Source organism: Schistocerca gregaria, chromosome 5, assembly GCF_023897955.1.
Source record: "Schistocerca gregaria isolate iqSchGreg1 chromosome 5, iqSchGreg1.2, whole genome shotgun sequence".
In the NCBI taxonomy this organism is placed as follows: Eukaryota; Metazoa; Arthropoda; class Insecta; order Orthoptera; family Acrididae; genus Schistocerca; species Schistocerca gregaria.
The window spans coordinates 574,673,240-574,688,725 of record NC_064924.1 but is presented as its reverse complement, the minus strand read 5'-3'; the positions used below and the strand labels follow the sequence as shown (position 1 = coordinate 574,688,725).

The following is a 15,486-nucleotide window of genomic DNA, read 5'->3' as shown; positions in this document are numbered from 1 at the left end:
CATTATACTACAAAATGCATACAAACCACTGTTCTGCCTATGCATTCAGAAAACCTCCTAGGCCAGTAGAATACTTGTCATAGGTTGTAGAACATCCCTTTCATTCAGTGTACTGCCATGTGATAGATATTGCTCGAGGTAGCTCCGCACGTTGCAGGAAAGTTAAAAAAATGGATGCCTTCTGTGAGGTTCGAACTCACGACTCCTGGTTTACGAGACCAGTGCTCTACCACTGAGCTAAGAAGGCGGCGGCTTCGAATTTGCAAGCTATCCCCGAATTCTCACTTCATCACATTGAATCTTGCAGCCCTCGACCATATCATTGATTAGGCCCAGTGCTGCTGCTGGGAGTGTCCACATTGCCGTTCTCCAAATCTCTCGACTGTTTCGCCCTAACGATCGGCGACGACCGTCAGGCCACCAAAAGTTTGCGGTCTGCAATTTCTTGTCCTAGTGCACAGCTTGTGGGATAACGTGGCTCGACTGCGAAATGCGCCTTTCGGCTACACTCTCTGGCTACAGTTTGCTGTTGTTCACAGTGGCACTGGCGTTGCCCATGGGGCTTCATGTAAGGCGACTGCACGTCGCTCGGCCAACAGCGGCCTACTGCAGACCGACACTTAAGAGACACAAAATACAAATCGACATCGAGAGACAGGCCCTGTCATATGGCACTCGCGACGTATACGCTGAAATTGAATGTAAATAAAACGTCTTTTGTAGTGGGCGTCGCTCCACTGCAGTGTCACACATGGTGAATAAATAGGAAAACAGTAGAACGTCTGTGTAGGGCCATGTTTTTACCTACTGTGCCACCTGCCTGAATGTGTATAAGCATCTGTGGCATCACTCCTTCGCAGCCAAATTGCCACACTAGCTGTGTATCTCTAACAAAGTTGATGTATGTCCTCACCTCGGTGACGGATAAAACGATTTCGCCCCCGGGTGGGCTCGAACCACCAACCTTTCGCCTAACAGCCGAACGCGCTAGCCGATTGCGCCACGGAGGCGTCGACTTTGGCTCACTTGTGCAATCTATATCAACGCAATTCGTACACATTCTGCAGGAATCTCGCAGAATGGTAGCATCTGCTTATGCCTCTTCACATGGATAACGTGCATGCACACTGTCGCGACGCTCATAAACGAATGACTTTATACTACAAAATGCATACAAACCACTGTTCTGCCTATGCATTCAGAAAACCTCCTAGGCCAGTAGAATACTTGTCATAGGTTGTAGAACATCCCTTTCATTCAGTGTACTGCCATGTGATAGATATTGCTCGAGGTAGCTCCGCACGTTGCAGGAAAGTTAAAAAAATGGATGCCTTCTGTGAGGTTCGAACTCACGACTCCTGGATTACGATACCAGTGCTCTACCACTGAGCTAAGAAGGCGGCAGCTTTGAATTTGCGAGCTATCCCCGAATTCTCACTTCATCACACTGAATCTTGCAGCCCTCGACCATATAATTGATTAGGCCCAGTGCTGCTGCTGGGAGTGTCCACATTGCCGTTCTCCAAATCTCTCGACTGTTTCGCCCTTACGATCGGCGACGACCGTCAGGCCACCAAAAGTTTGCGGTCTGCAATTTCTTGTCCTAGTGCACAGCTTGTGGGATAACGTGGCTCGACTGCGAAATGCGCCTTTCGGCTCCACTCTCTGGCTACAGTTTGCTGTTGTCCACAGTGGCAATGACGTTGCCCATGGGGCTTCATGTAAGGCGACTGCACGTCGCTCGGCCAACAGCGGCCTACTGCAGACCGACACTTAAGAGACACAAAATACAAATCGACATCGAGAGACAGGCCCTGTCATATGGCACTCGCGACGCATACGCTGAAATTGAATGTAAATAAAACGTCTTTTGTAGTGGGCGTCGCTCCACTGCAGTGTCACACATGGTGAATAAATAGGAAAACAGTAGAACATCTGTGTAGGGCCATGTTTTTACCTACTGTGCCACCTGCCTGAATGTGTATAAGCATCTGTGGCATCACTCCTTCGCAGCCAAATTGCCACACTAGCTGTGTATCTCTAACAAAGTTGATGTATGTCCTCACCTCGGTGACGGATAAAACGATTTCGCCCCCGGGTGGGCTCGAACCACCAACCTTTCGGTTAACAGCCGAACGCGCTAGCCGATTGCGCCACGGAGGCGTCGACTTTGTCTCACTTGTTCAATCTATATCAACGCAATTCGTACACATTCTGCAGGAATCTCGCAGAATGGTAGCATCTGCTTATGCCTCTTCACATGGATAACGTGCATGCACACTGTCGCGACGCTCATAAACGAATGACATTATACTACAAAATGCATACAAACCACTGTTCTGCCTATGCATTCAGAAAACCTCCTAGGCCAGTAGAATACTTGTCATAGGTTGTAAAACATCCCTTTCATTCAGTGTACTGCCATGTGATAGATATTGCTCGAGGTAGCTCCGCACGTTGCAGGAAAGTTAAAAAGGTGGATGCCTTCTGTGAGGTTCGAACTCACGACTCCTGGTTTACGAGACCAGTGCTCTACCACTGAGCTAAGAAGGCGGCAGCTTTGAATTCGCGAGCTATCCCCTAATTCTCACTTCATCACACTGAATCTTGCAGCCCTCGACCATATAATTGATTAGGCCCAGTGCTGCTGCTGGGAGTGTCCACATTGCCGTTCTCCAAATCTCTCGACTGTTTCGCCCTTACGATCGGCGACGACCGTCAGGCCACCAAAAGTTTGCGGTCTGCAATTTCTTGTCCTAGTGCACAGCTTGTGGGATAACGTGGCTCGACTGCGAAATGCGCCTTTCGGCTCCACTCTCTGGCTACAGTTTGCTGTTGTCCACAGTGGCAATGACGTTGCCCATGGGGCTTCATGTAAGGCGACTGCACGTCGCTCGGCCAACAGCGGCCTACTGCAGACCGACACTTAAGAGACACAAAATACAAATCGACATCGAGAGACAGGCCCTGTCATATGGCACTCGCGACGCATACGCTGAAATTGAATGTAAATAAAACGTCTTTTGTAGTGGGCGTCGCTCCACTGCAGTGTCACACATGGTGAATAAATAGGAAAACAGTAGAACATCTGTGTAGGGCCATGTTTTTACCTACTGTGCCACCTGCCTGAATGTGTATAAGCATCTGTGGCATCACTCCTTCGCAGCCAAATTGCCACACTAGCTGTGTATCTCTAACAAAGTTGATGTATGTCCTCACCTCGGTGACGGATAAAACGATTTCGCCCCCGGGTGGGCTCGAACCACCAACCTTTCGGCTAACAGCCGAACGCGCTAGCCGATTGCGCCACGGAGGCGTCGACTTTGGCTCACTTGTGCAATCTATATCAACGCAATTCGTACACATTCTGCAGGAATCTCGCAGAATGGTAGCATCTGCTTATGCCTCTTCACATGGATAACGTGCATGCACACTGTCGCGACGCTCATAAACGAATGACTTTATACTACAAAATGCATACAAACCACTGTTCTGCCTATGCATTCAGAAAACCTCCTAGGCCAGTAGAATACTTGTCATAGGTTGTAGAACATCCCTTTCATTCAGTGTACTGCCATGTGATAGATATTGCTCGAGGTAGCTCCGCACGTTGCAGGAAAGTTAAAAAAATGGATGCCTTCTGTGAGGTTCGAACTCACGACTCCTGGATTACGATACCAGTGCTCTACCACTGAGCTAAGAAGGCGGCAGCTTTGAATTTGCGAGCTATCCCCGAATTCTCACTTCATCACACTGAATCTTGCAGCCCTCGACCATATAATTGATTAGGCCCAGTGCTGCTGCTGGGAGTGTCCACATTGCCGTTCTCCAAATCTCTCGACTGTTTCGCCCTTACGATCGGCGACGACCGTCAGGCCACCAAAAGTTTGCGGTCTGCAATTTCTTGTCCTAGTGCACAGCTTGTGGGATAACGTGGCTCGACTGCGAAATGCGCCTTTCGGCTCCACTCTCTGGCTACAGTTTGCTGTTGTCCACAGTGGCAATGACGTTGCCCATGGGGCTTCATGTAAGGCGACTGCACGTCGCTCGGCCAACAGCGGCCTACTGCAGACCGACACTTAAGAGACACAAAATACAAATCGACATCGAGAGACAGGCCCTGTCATATGGCACTCGCGACGTATACGCTGAAATTGAATGTAAATAAAACGTCTTTTGTAGTGGGCGTCGCTACACTGCAGTGTCACACATGGTGAATAAATAGGGAAACAGTAGAACGTCTGTGTAGGGCCATGTTTTTACCTACTGTGCCACCTGCCTGAATGTGTATAAGCATCTGTGGCATCACTCCTTCGCAGGCAAATTGCCACACTAGCTGTGTATCTCTAACAAAGTTGATGTATGTCCTCACCTCGGTGACGGATAAAACGATTTCACCCCCGGGTGGGCTCGAACAACCAACCTTTCGGTTAACAGCCGAACGCGCTAGCCGATTGCGCTAGCCCATTGCGCCATGGAGGCGTCGACTTAGGCTCACTTGTGCAATCTATATCAACGCAATTCGTACACATTCTGCAGGAATCTCGCAGAATGGTAGCATCTGCTTATGCCTCTTCACATGGATAACGTGCATGCACACTGTCGCGACGCTCATAAACGAATGACATTATACTACAAAATGCATACAAACCACTGTTCTGCCTATGCATTCAGAAAACCTCCTAGGCCAGTAGAATACTTGTCATAGGTTGTAAAACATCCCTTTCATTCAGTGTACTGCCATGTGATAGATATTGCTCGAGGTAGCTCCGCACGTTGCAGGAAAGTTAAAAAGGTGGATGCCTTCTGTGAGGTTCGAACTCACGACTCCTGGTTTACGAGACCAGTGCTCTACCACTGAGCTAAGAAGGCGGCAGCTTTGAATTCGCGAGCTATCCCCTAATTCTCACTTCATCACACTGAATCTTGCAGCCCTCGACCATATAATTGATTAGGCCCAGTGCTGCTGCTGGGAGTGTCCACATTGCCGTTCTCCAAATCTCTCGACTGTTTCGCCCTTACGATCGGCGACGACCGTCAGGCCACCAAAAGTTTGCGGTCTGCAATTTCTTGTCCTAGTGCACAGCTTGTGGGATAACGTGGCTCGACTGCGAAATGCGCCTTTCGGCTCCACTCTCTGGCTACAGTTTGCTGTTGTCCACAGTGGCAATGACGTTGCCCATGGGGCTTCATGTAAGGCGACTGCACGTCGCTCGGCCAACAGCGGCCTACTGCAGACCGACACTTAAGAGACACAAAATACAAATCGACATCGAGAGACAGGCCCTGTCATATGGCACTCGCGACGCATACGCTGAAATTGAATGTAAATAAAACGTCTTTTGTAGTGGGCGTCGCTCCACTGCAGTGTCACACATGGTGAATAAATAGGAAAACAGTAGAACATCTGTGTAGGGCCATGTTTTTACCTACTGTGCCACCTGCCTGAATGTGTATAAGCATCTGTGGCATCACTCCTTCGCAGCCAAATTGCCACACTAACTGTGTATCTCTAACAAAGTTGATGTATGTTCTCACCTCGGTGACGGATAAAACGATTTCGCCCCCGGGTGGGCTCGAACCACCAACCTTTCGATTAACAGCCGAACGCGCTAGCCGACTGCGCCACGTAGGCGTGGACATTGGCTCACTTGTGCAATCTATATCAACGCAATTCGTACACATTCTGCAGGAATCTCGCAGAATGGTAGCATCTGCTTATGCCTCTTCACATGGATAACGTGCATGCACACTGTCGCGACGCTCATAAACGAATGACTTTATACTACAAAATGCATACAAACCACTGTTCTGCCTATGCATTCAGAAAACCTCCTAGGCCAGTAGAATACTTGTCATAGGTTGTAGAACATCCCTTTCATTCAGTGTACTGCCATGTGATAGATATTGCTCGAGGTAGCTCCGCACGTTGCAGGAAAGTTAAAAAAATGGATGCCTTCTGTGAGGTTCGAACTCACGACTCCTGGATTACGAGACCAGTGCTCTACCACTGAGCTAAGAAGGCAGCAGCTTTGAATTTGCGAGCTATCCCCGAATTCTCACTTCATCACACTGAATCTTGCAGCCCTCGACCATATCATTGATTAGGCCCAGTGCTGCTGCTGGGAGTGTCCACATTGCCGTTCACCAAATCTCTCGACTGTTTCGCCCTTACGATCGGCGACGACCGTCAGGCCACCAAAAGTTTGCGGTCTGCAATTTCTTGTCCTAGTGCACAGCTTGTGGGATAACGTGGCTCGACTGCGAAATGCGCCTTTCGGCTCCACTCTCTGGCTACAGTTTGCTGTTGTTCACAGTGGCACTGGCGTTGCCCATGGGGCTTCATGTAAGGCGACTGCACGTCGCTCGGCCAACAGCGGCCTACTGCAGACCGACACTTAAGAGACACAAAATACAAATCGACATCGAGAGACAGGTCCTGTCATATGGCACTCGCGACGTATACGCTGAAATTGAATGTAAATAAAACGTCTTTTGTAGTGGGCGTCGCTCCACTGCAGTGTCACACATGGTGAATAAATAGGAAAACAGTAGAACGTCTGTGTAGGGCCATGTTTTTACCTACTGTGCCACCTGCCTGAATGTGTATAAGCATCTGTGGCATCACTCCTTCGCAGCCAAATTGCCACACTAGCTGTGTATCTCTAACAAAGTTGATGTATGTCCTCACCTCGGTGACGGATAAAACGATTTCACACCCGGGTGGGCTCGAACAACCAACCTTTCGGTTAACAGCCGAACGCGCTAGCCGATTGCGCCACGGAGGCGTCGACTTTGGCTCACTTGTGCAATCTATATCAACGCAATTCGTACACATTCTGCAGGAATCTCGCAGAATGGTAGCATCTGCTTATGCCTCTTCACATGGATAACGTGCATGCACACTGTCGCGACGCTCATAAACGAATGACCTTATACTACAAAATGCATACAAACCACTGTTCTGCCTATGCATTCAGAAAACCTCCTAGGCCAGTAGAATACTTGTCATAGGTTGTAGAACATCCCTTTCATTCAGTGTACTGCCATGTGATAGATATTGCTCGAGGTAGCTCCGCATGTTGCAGGAAAGTTAAAAAGGTGGATGCCTTCTGTGAGGTTCGAACTCACGACTCCTGGATTACGAGACCAGTGCTCTACCACTGAGCTAAGAAGGCGGCAGCTTTGAATATGCGAGCTATCCCCGAATTCTCACTTCATCACACTGAATCTTGCAGCCCTCGACCATATAATTGATTAGGCCCAGTGCTGCTGCTGGGAGTGTCCACATTGCCGTTCTCCAAATCTCTCGACTGTTTCGCCCTTACGATCGGCGACGACCGTCAGGCCACCAAAAGTTTGCGGTCTGCAATTTCTTGTCCTAGTGCACAGCTTGTGGGATAACGTGGCTCGACTGCGAAATGCGCCTTTCGGCTCCACTCTCTGGCTACAGTTTGCTGTTGTCCACAATTGCAATGACGTTGCCCATGGGGCTTCATGTAAGGCGACTGCACGTCGCTCGGCCAACAGCGGCCTACTGCAGACCGACACTTAAGAGACACAAAATACAAATCGACATCGAGAGACAGGCCCTGTCATATGGCACCCGCGACGCATACGCTGAAATTGAATGTAAATAAAACGTCTTTTGTAGTGGGCGTCGCTCCACTGCAGTGTCACACATGGTGAATAAATAGGAAAACAGTAGAACGTCTGTGTAGGGCCATGTTTTTACCTACTGTGCCACCTGCCTGAATGTGTATAAGCATCTGTGGCATCACTCCTTCGCAGCCAAATTGCCACACTAGCTGTGTATCTCTAACAAAGTTGATGTATGTCCTCACCTCGGTGACGGATAAAACGATTTCGCCCCCGGGTGGGCTCGAACCACCAACCTTTCGGTTAACAGCCGAACGCGCTAGCCGATTGCGCCACGTAGGCGTGGACATTGGCTCACTTGTGCAATCTATATCAACGCAATTCGTACACATTCTGCAGGAATCTCGCAGAATGGTAGCATCTGCTTATGCCTCTTCACATGGATAACGTGCATGCACACTGTCGCGACTCTCATAAACGAATGACTTTATACTACAAAATGCATACAAACCACTGTTCTGCCTATGCATTCAGAAAACCTCCTAGGCCAGTAGAATACTTGTCATAGGTTGTAGAACATCCCTTTCATTCAGTATACTGCCACGTGGTAGATATTGCTCGAGGTAGCTCCGCACGTTGCAGGAAAGTTAAAAAGGTGGATGCCTTCTGTGAGGTTTGAACTCACGACTCATGGTTTACGGGACCAGTGCTCTACCACTGAGCTAAGAAGGCGGCAGCTTTGAACATGCGAGCTATCCCCGAATTCTCACTTCATCACACTGAATCTTGCAGCCCTCGACCAGATAATTGATTTGGCGCACTGCTGCTGCTGGGAGTGTCCACATTGCCGTTCTCCAAATCTCTCAACTGTTTCGCCCTTACGATCGGCGACGACCGTCAGGCCACCAAAAGTTTGCGGTCTGCAATTTCTTGTCCTAGTGCACAGCTTGTGGGATAACGTGGCTCGACTGCGAAATGCGCCTTTCGGCTCCACTCTCTGGCTACAGTTTGCTGTTGTTCACAGTGGCACTGGCGTTGCCCATGGGGCTTCATGTAAGGCGACTGCACGTCGCTCGGCCAACAGCGGCCTACTGCAGACCGACACTTAAGAGACACAAAATACAAATCGACATCGAGAGACAGGCCCTGTCATATGGCACTCGCGACGTATACGCTGAAATTGAATGTAAATAAAACGTCTTTTGTAGTGGGCGTCGCTCCACTGCAGTGTCACACATGGTGAATAAATAGGAAAACAGTAGAACGTCTGTGTAGGGCCATGTTTTTACCTACTGTGCCACCTGCCTGAATGTGTATAAGCATCTGTGGCATCACTCCTTCGCAGCCAAATTGCCACACTAGCTGTGTATCTCTAACAAAGTTGATGTATGTCCTCACCTCGGTGACGGATAAAACGATTTCGCCCCCGGGTGGGCTCGAACCACCAACCTTTCGGTTAACAGCCGAACGCGCTAGCCGATTGCGCCACGGAGGCGTGGACATTGGCTCACTTGTGCAATCTATATCAACGCAATTCGTACACATTCTGCAGGAATCTCGCAGAATGGTAGCATCTGCTTATGCCTCTTCACATGGATAACGTGCATGCACACTGTCGCGACGCTCATAAACGAATGACATTATACTACAAAATGCATACAAACCACTGTTCTGCCTATGCATTCAGAAAACCTCCTAGGCCAGTAGAATACTTGTCATAGGTTGTAGAACATCCCTTTCATTCAGTGTACTGCCATGTGATAGGTATTGCTCGAGGTAGCTCCGCATGTTGCAGGAAAGTTAAAAAGGTGGATGCCTTCTGTGAGGTTCGAACTCACGACTCCTGGATTACGAGACCAGTGCTCTACCACTGAGCTAAGAAGGCGGCAGCTTTGAATATGCGAGCTATCCCCGAATTCTCACTTCATCACACTGAATCTTGCAGCCCTCGACCATATAATTGATTAGGCCCAGTGCTGCTGCTGGGAGTGTCCACATTGCCGTTCTCCAAATCTCTCGACTGTTTCGCCCTTACGATCGGCGACGACCGTCAGGCCACCAAAAGTTTGCGGTCTGCAATTTCTTGTCCTAGTGCACAGCTTGTGGGATAACGTGGCTCGACTGCGAAATGCGCCTTTCGGCTCCACTCTCTGGCTACAGTTTGCTGTTGTCCACAATTGCAATGACGTTGCCCATGGGGCTTCATGTAAGGCGACTGCACGTCGCTCGGCCAACAGCGGCCTACTGCAGACCGACACTTAAGAGACACAAAATACAAATCGACATCGAGAGACAGGCCCTGTCATATGGCACCCGCGACGCATACGCTGAAATTGAATGTAAATAAAACGTCTTTTGTAGTGGGCGTCGCTCCACTGCAGTGTCACACATGGTGAATAAATAGGAAAACAGTAGAACGTCTGTGTAGGGCCATGTTTTTACCTACTGTGCCACCTGCCTGAATGTGTATAAGCATCTGTGGCATCACTCCTTCGCAGCCAAATTGCCACACTAGCTGTGTATCTCTAACAAAGTTGATGTATGTCCTCACCTCGGTGACAGATAAAACGATTTCGCCCCCGGGTGGGCTCGAACCACCAACCTTTCGGTTAACAGCCGAACGCGCTAGCCGATTGCGCCACGTAGGCGTGGACATTGGCTCACTTGTGCAATCTATATCAACGCAATTCGTACACATTCTGCAGGAATCTCGCAGAATGGTAGCATCTGCTTATGCCTCTTCACATGGATAACGTGCATGCACACTGTCGCGACTCTCATAAACGAATGACTTTATACTACAAAATGCATACAAACCACTGTTCTGCCTATGCATTCAGAAAACCTCCTAGGCCAGTAGAATACTTGTCATAGGTTGTAGAACATCCCTTTCATTCAGTATACTGCCACGTGGTAGATATTGCTCGAGGTAGCTCCGCACGTTGCAGGAAAGTTAAAAAGGTGGATGCCTTCTGTGAGGTTTGAACTCACGACTCATGGTTTACGGGACCAGTGCTCTACCACTGAGCTAAGAAGGCGGCAGCTTTGAACATGCGAGCTATCCCCGAATTCTCACTTCATCACACTGAATCTTGCAGCCCTCGACCAGATAATTGATTTGGCGCACTGCTGCTGCTGGGAGTGTCCACATTGCCGTTCTCCAAATCTCTCAACTGTTTCGCCCTTACGATCGGCGACGACCGTCAGGCCACCAAAAGTTTGCGGTCTGCAATTTCTTGTCCTAGTGCACAGCTTGTGGGATAACGTGGCTCGACTGCGAAATGCGCCTTTCGGCTCCACTCTCTGGCTACAGTTTGCTGTTGTTCACAGTGGCACTGGCGTTGCCCATGGGGCTTCATGTAAGGCGACTGCACGTCGCTCGGCCAACAGCGGCCTACTGCAGACCGACACTTAAGAGACACAAAATACAAATCGACATCGAGAGACAGGCCCTGTCATATGGCACTCGCGACGTATACGCTGAAATTGAATGTAAATAAAACGTCTTTTGTAGTGGGCGTCGCTCCACTGCAGTGTCACACATGGTGAATAAATAGGAAAACAGTAGAACGTCTGTGTAGGGCCATGTTTTTACCTACTGTGCCACCTGCCTGAATGTGTATAAGCATCTGTGGCATCACTCCTTCGCAGCCAAATTGCCACACTAGCTGTGTATCTCTAACAAAGTTGATGTATGTCCTCACCTCGGTGACGGATAAAACGATTTCGCCCCCGGGTGGGCTCGAACCACCAACCTTTCGGTTAACAGCCGAACGCGCTAGCCGATTGCGCCACGGAGGCGTGGACATTGGCTCACTTGTGCAATCTATATCAACGCAATTCGTACACATTCTGCAGGAATCTCGCAGAATGGTAGCATCTGCTTATGCCTCTTCACATGGATAACGTGCATGCACACTGTCGCGACGCTCATAAACGAATGACATTATACTACAAAATGCATACAAACCACTGTTCTGCCTATGCATTCAGAAAACCTCCTAGGCCAGTAGAATACTTGTCATAGGTTGTAGAACATCCCTTTCATTCAGTGTACTGCCATGTGATAGGTATTGCTCGAGGTAGCTCCGCATGTTGCAGGAAAGTTAAAAAGGTGGATGCCTTCTGTGAGGTTCGAACTCACGACTCCTGGATTACGAGACCAGTGCTCTACCACTGAGCTAAGAAGGCGGCAGCTTTGAATATGCGAGCTATCCCCGAATTCTCACTTCATCACACTGAATCTTGCAGCCCTCGACCATATAATTGATTAGGCCCAGTGCTGCTGCTGGGAGTGTCCACAATGCCGTTCTCCAAATCTCTCGACTGTTTCGCCCTTACGATCGGCGACGACCGTCAGGCCACCAAAAGTTTGCGGTCTGCAATTTCTTGTCCTAGTGCACAGCTTGTGGGATAACGTGGCTCGACTGCGAAATGCGCCTTTCGGCTCCACTCTCTGGCTACAGTTTGCTGTTGTCCACAATGGCAATGACGTTGCCCATGGGGCTTCATGTAAGGCGACTGCACGTCGCTCGGCCAACAGCGGCCTACTGCAGACCGACACTTAAGAGACACAAAATACAAATCGACATCGAGAGACAGGCCCTGTCATATGGCACCCGCGACGCATACGCTGAAATTGAATGTAAATAAAACGTCTTTTGTAGTGGGCGTCGCTCCACTGCAGTGTCACACATGGTGAATAAATAGGAAAACAGTAGAACGTCTGTGTAGGGCCATGTTTTTACCTACTGTGCCACCTGCCTGAATGTGTATAAGCATCTGTGGCATCACTCCTTCGCAGCCAAATTGCCACACTAGCTGTGTATCTCTAACAAAGTTGATGTATGTCCTCACCTCGGTGACGGATAAAACGATTTCGCCCCCGGGTGGGCTCGAACCACCAACCTTTCGGTTAACAGCCGAACGCGCTAGCCGATTGCGCCACGTAGGCGTGGACATTGGCTCACTTGTGCAATCTATATCAACGCAATTCGTACACATTCTGCAGGAATCTCGCAGAATGGTAGCATCTGCTTATGCCTCTTCACATGGATAACGTGCATGCACACTGTCGCGACGCTCATAAACGAATGACTTTATACTACAAAATGCATACAAACCACTGTTCTGCCTATGCATTCAGAAAACCTCCTAGGCCAGTAGAATACTTGTCATAGGTTGTAGAACATCCCTTTCATTCAGTATACTGCCACGTGGTAGATATTGCTCGAGGTAGCTCCGCACGTTGCAGGAAAGTTAAAAAGGTGGATGCCTTCTGTGAGGTTTGAACTCACGACTCATGGTTTACGGGACCAGTGCTCTACCACTGAGCTAAGAAGGCGGCAGCTTTGAACATGCGAGCTATCCCCGAATTCTCACTTCATCACACTGAATCTTGCAGCCCTCGACCAGATAATTGATTTGGCGCACTGCTGCTGCTGGGAGTGTCCACATTGCCGTTCTCCAAATCTCTCAACTGTTTCGCCCTTACGATCGGCGACGACCGTCAGGCCACCAAAAGTTTGCGGTCTGCAATTTCTTGTCCTAGTGCACAGCTTGTGGGATAACGTGGCTCGACTGCGAAATGCGCCTTTCGGCTCCACTCTCTGGCTACAGTTTGCTGTTGTTCACAGTGGCACTGGCGTTGCCCATGGGGCTTCATGTAAGGCGACTGCACGTCGCTCGGCCAACAGCGGCCTACTGCAGACCGACACTTAAGAGACACAAAATACAAATCGACATCTAGAGACAGGCCCTGTCATATGGCACTCGCGACGCATACGATGAAATTGAATGTAAATAAAACGTCTTTTGTAGTGGGCGTCGCTCCGCTGCAGTGTCACACATGGTGAATAAATAGGAAAACAGTAGAACGTCTGTGTAGGGCCACGTTTTTACCTACTGTGCCACCTGCCTGAATGTGTATAAGCATCTGTGGCATCACTCCTTCGCAGCCAAATTGCCACACTAGCTGTGTATCTCTAACAAAGTTGATGTATGTCCTCACCTCGGTGACGGATAAAACGTTTTCGCCCCCGGGTGGGCTCGAACCACCAACCTTTCGGTTAACAGCCGAACGCGCTAGCCGATTGCGCCACGGAGGCGTCGACTTTGGCTCACTTGTGCAATCTATATCAACGCAATTCGTACACATTCTGCAGGAATCTCGCAGAATGGTAGCATCTGCTTATGCCTCTTCACATGGATAACGTGCATGCACACTGTCGCGACGCTCATAAACGAATGACTTTATACTACAAAATGCATACAAACCACTCTTCTGCCTATGCATTCAGAAAACCTCCTAGGCCAGTAGAATACTTGTCATAGGTTGTAGAACATCCCTTTCATTCAGTATACTGCCATGTGATAGATATTGCTCGAGGTAGCTCCGCACGTTGCAGGAAAGTTAAAAAAATGGATGCCTTCTGTGAGGTTTGAACTCACGACTCATGGTTTACGGGACCAGTGCTCTACCACTGAGCTAAGAAGGCGGCAGCTTTGAATATGCGAGCTATCCCCGAATTCTCACTTCATCACACTGAATCTTGCAGCCCTCGACCAGATAATTGATTTGGCGCACTGCTGCTGCTGGGAGTGTCCACATTGCCGTTCTCCAAATCTCTCAACTGTTTCGCCCTTACGATCGGCGACGACCGTCAGGCCACCAAAAGTTTGCGGTCTGCAATTTCTTGTCCTAGTGCACAGCTTGTGGGATAACGTGGCTCGACTGCGAAATGCGCCTTTCGGCTCCACTCTCTGGCTACAGTTTGCTGTTGTTCACAGTGGCACTGGCGTTGCCCATGGGGCTTCATGTAAGGCGACTGCACGTCGCTCGGCCAACAGCGGCCTACTGCAGACCGACACTTAAGAGACACAAAATACAAATCGACATCGAGAGACAGGCCCTGTCATATGGCACTCGCGACGTATACGCTGAAATTGAATGTAAATAAAACGTCTTTTGTAGTGGGCGTCGCTCCACTGCAGTGTCACACATGGTGAATAAATAGGAAAACAGTAGAACGTCTGTGTAGGGCCATGTTTTTACCTACTGTGCCACCTGCCTGAATGTGTATAAGCATCTGTGGCATCACTCCTTCGCAGCCAAATTGCCACACTAGCTGTGTATCTCTAACAAAGTTGATGTATGTCCTCACCTCGGTGACGGATAAAACGATTTCGCCCCCGGGTGGGCTCGAACCACCAACCTTTCGGTTAACAGCCGAACGCGCTAGCCGATTGCGCCACGGAGGCGTCGACTTTGGCTCACTTGTGCAATGTATATCAACGCAATTCGTGCACATTCTGCAGGAATCTCGCAGAATGGTAGCATCTGCTTATGCCTCTTCACATGGATAACGTGCATGCACACTGTAGCGACGCTCATAAACGAATGACATTATACTACAAAATGCATACAAACCACTGTTCTGCCTATGCATTCAGAAAACATCCTAGGCCAGTAGAATACTTGTCATAGGTTGTAGAACATCCCTTTCATTCAGTGTACTGCCATGTGATAGATATTGCTCGAGGTAGCTCCGCACGTTGCAGGAAAGTTAAAAAAATGGATGCCTTCTTTGAGGTGCGAAATCACGACACCTGGTTTACGAGGCCAGTGCTCTACCACTGAGCTAAGAAGGCGGCAGCTTTGAATTTGCGAGCTATCCCCGAATTCTCACTTCATCACACTGAATCTTGCAGCCCTCGACCAGATAATTGATTTGGCGCACTGCTGCTGCTGGGAGTGTCCACATTGCCGTTCTCCAAATCTCTCAACTGTTTCGCCCTTACGATCGGCGACGACCGTCAGGCCACCAAAAGTTTGCGGTCTGCAATTTCTTGTCCTAGTGCACAGCTTGTGGGATAACGTGGCTCGAC

General features: G+C 49.3%; 25 non-coding genes across 25 annotated transcripts; all 25 read right to left on the bottom strand.

Annotated features, from left to right (window-relative positions):
- Positions 1-175: 175 nt before the first annotated feature.
- Positions 176-247, bottom strand: Trnat-cgu (transfer RNA threonine (anticodon CGU)). Its single transcript has one exon. It is a non-coding gene; the product is annotated as a tRNA-Thr (tRNA).
- A 689-nt stretch (positions 248-936) lies between these two features.
- Trnan-guu (transfer RNA asparagine (anticodon GUU)) lies at positions 937-1,010 on the bottom strand. The gene has a single exon. It is a non-coding gene; the product is annotated as a tRNA-Asn (tRNA).
- Positions 1,011-1,328: 318 nt separating this feature from the next.
- Positions 1,329-1,400, bottom strand: Trnat-cgu (transfer RNA threonine (anticodon CGU)). The gene has a single exon. It is a non-coding gene; the product is annotated as a tRNA-Thr (tRNA).
- A 689-nt stretch (positions 1,401-2,089) lies between these two features.
- Trnan-guu (transfer RNA asparagine (anticodon GUU)) lies at positions 2,090-2,163 on the bottom strand. Its single transcript has one exon. It is a non-coding gene; the product is annotated as a tRNA-Asn (tRNA).
- A 318-nt stretch (positions 2,164-2,481) lies between these two features.
- On the bottom strand, positions 2,482-2,553 carry Trnat-cgu (transfer RNA threonine (anticodon CGU)). Its single transcript has one exon. It is a non-coding gene; the product is annotated as a tRNA-Thr (tRNA).
- Positions 2,554-3,242: 689 nt separating this feature from the next.
- Trnan-guu (transfer RNA asparagine (anticodon GUU)) lies at positions 3,243-3,316 on the bottom strand. The gene has a single exon. It is a non-coding gene; the product is annotated as a tRNA-Asn (tRNA).
- A 318-nt stretch (positions 3,317-3,634) lies between these two features.
- Trnat-cgu (transfer RNA threonine (anticodon CGU)) lies at positions 3,635-3,706 on the bottom strand. The gene has a single exon. It is a non-coding gene; the product is annotated as a tRNA-Thr (tRNA).
- Positions 3,707-4,800: 1,094 nt separating this feature from the next.
- Trnat-cgu (transfer RNA threonine (anticodon CGU)) lies at positions 4,801-4,872 on the bottom strand. Its single transcript has one exon. It is a non-coding gene; the product is annotated as a tRNA-Thr (tRNA).
- A 689-nt stretch (positions 4,873-5,561) lies between these two features.
- Trnan-guu (transfer RNA asparagine (anticodon GUU)) lies at positions 5,562-5,635 on the bottom strand. The gene has a single exon. It is a non-coding gene; the product is annotated as a tRNA-Asn (tRNA).
- A 318-nt stretch (positions 5,636-5,953) lies between these two features.
- Positions 5,954-6,025, bottom strand: Trnat-cgu (transfer RNA threonine (anticodon CGU)). The gene has a single exon. It is a non-coding gene; the product is annotated as a tRNA-Thr (tRNA).
- A 689-nt stretch (positions 6,026-6,714) lies between these two features.
- On the bottom strand, positions 6,715-6,788 carry Trnan-guu (transfer RNA asparagine (anticodon GUU)). Its single transcript has one exon. It is a non-coding gene; the product is annotated as a tRNA-Asn (tRNA).
- A 318-nt stretch (positions 6,789-7,106) lies between these two features.
- Trnat-cgu (transfer RNA threonine (anticodon CGU)) lies at positions 7,107-7,178 on the bottom strand. Its single transcript has one exon. It is a non-coding gene; the product is annotated as a tRNA-Thr (tRNA).
- Positions 7,179-7,867: 689 nt separating this feature from the next.
- Trnan-guu (transfer RNA asparagine (anticodon GUU)) lies at positions 7,868-7,941 on the bottom strand. Its single transcript has one exon. It is a non-coding gene; the product is annotated as a tRNA-Asn (tRNA).
- Positions 7,942-8,259: 318 nt separating this feature from the next.
- Trnat-cgu (transfer RNA threonine (anticodon CGU)) lies at positions 8,260-8,331 on the bottom strand. The gene has a single exon. It is a non-coding gene; the product is annotated as a tRNA-Thr (tRNA).
- A 689-nt stretch (positions 8,332-9,020) lies between these two features.
- Trnan-guu (transfer RNA asparagine (anticodon GUU)) lies at positions 9,021-9,094 on the bottom strand. The gene has a single exon. It is a non-coding gene; the product is annotated as a tRNA-Asn (tRNA).
- Positions 9,095-9,412: 318 nt separating this feature from the next.
- Trnat-cgu (transfer RNA threonine (anticodon CGU)) lies at positions 9,413-9,484 on the bottom strand. The gene has a single exon. It is a non-coding gene; the product is annotated as a tRNA-Thr (tRNA).
- Positions 9,485-10,173: 689 nt separating this feature from the next.
- Positions 10,174-10,247, bottom strand: Trnan-guu (transfer RNA asparagine (anticodon GUU)). The gene has a single exon. It is a non-coding gene; the product is annotated as a tRNA-Asn (tRNA).
- A 318-nt stretch (positions 10,248-10,565) lies between these two features.
- Trnat-cgu (transfer RNA threonine (anticodon CGU)) lies at positions 10,566-10,637 on the bottom strand. Its single transcript has one exon. It is a non-coding gene; the product is annotated as a tRNA-Thr (tRNA).
- A 689-nt stretch (positions 10,638-11,326) lies between these two features.
- Trnan-guu (transfer RNA asparagine (anticodon GUU)) lies at positions 11,327-11,400 on the bottom strand. The gene has a single exon. It is a non-coding gene; the product is annotated as a tRNA-Asn (tRNA).
- A 318-nt stretch (positions 11,401-11,718) lies between these two features.
- Trnat-cgu (transfer RNA threonine (anticodon CGU)) lies at positions 11,719-11,790 on the bottom strand. The gene has a single exon. It is a non-coding gene; the product is annotated as a tRNA-Thr (tRNA).
- A 689-nt stretch (positions 11,791-12,479) lies between these two features.
- Positions 12,480-12,553, bottom strand: Trnan-guu (transfer RNA asparagine (anticodon GUU)). Its single transcript has one exon. It is a non-coding gene; the product is annotated as a tRNA-Asn (tRNA).
- Positions 12,554-12,871: 318 nt separating this feature from the next.
- Positions 12,872-12,943, bottom strand: Trnat-cgu (transfer RNA threonine (anticodon CGU)). Its single transcript has one exon. It is a non-coding gene; the product is annotated as a tRNA-Thr (tRNA).
- Positions 12,944-13,632: 689 nt separating this feature from the next.
- Trnan-guu (transfer RNA asparagine (anticodon GUU)) lies at positions 13,633-13,706 on the bottom strand. Its single transcript has one exon. It is a non-coding gene; the product is annotated as a tRNA-Asn (tRNA).
- Positions 13,707-14,024: 318 nt separating this feature from the next.
- Trnat-cgu (transfer RNA threonine (anticodon CGU)) lies at positions 14,025-14,096 on the bottom strand. Its single transcript has one exon. It is a non-coding gene; the product is annotated as a tRNA-Thr (tRNA).
- Positions 14,097-14,785: 689 nt separating this feature from the next.
- On the bottom strand, positions 14,786-14,859 carry Trnan-guu (transfer RNA asparagine (anticodon GUU)). Its single transcript has one exon. It is a non-coding gene; the product is annotated as a tRNA-Asn (tRNA).
- Positions 14,860-15,486: the final 627 nt, after the last annotated feature.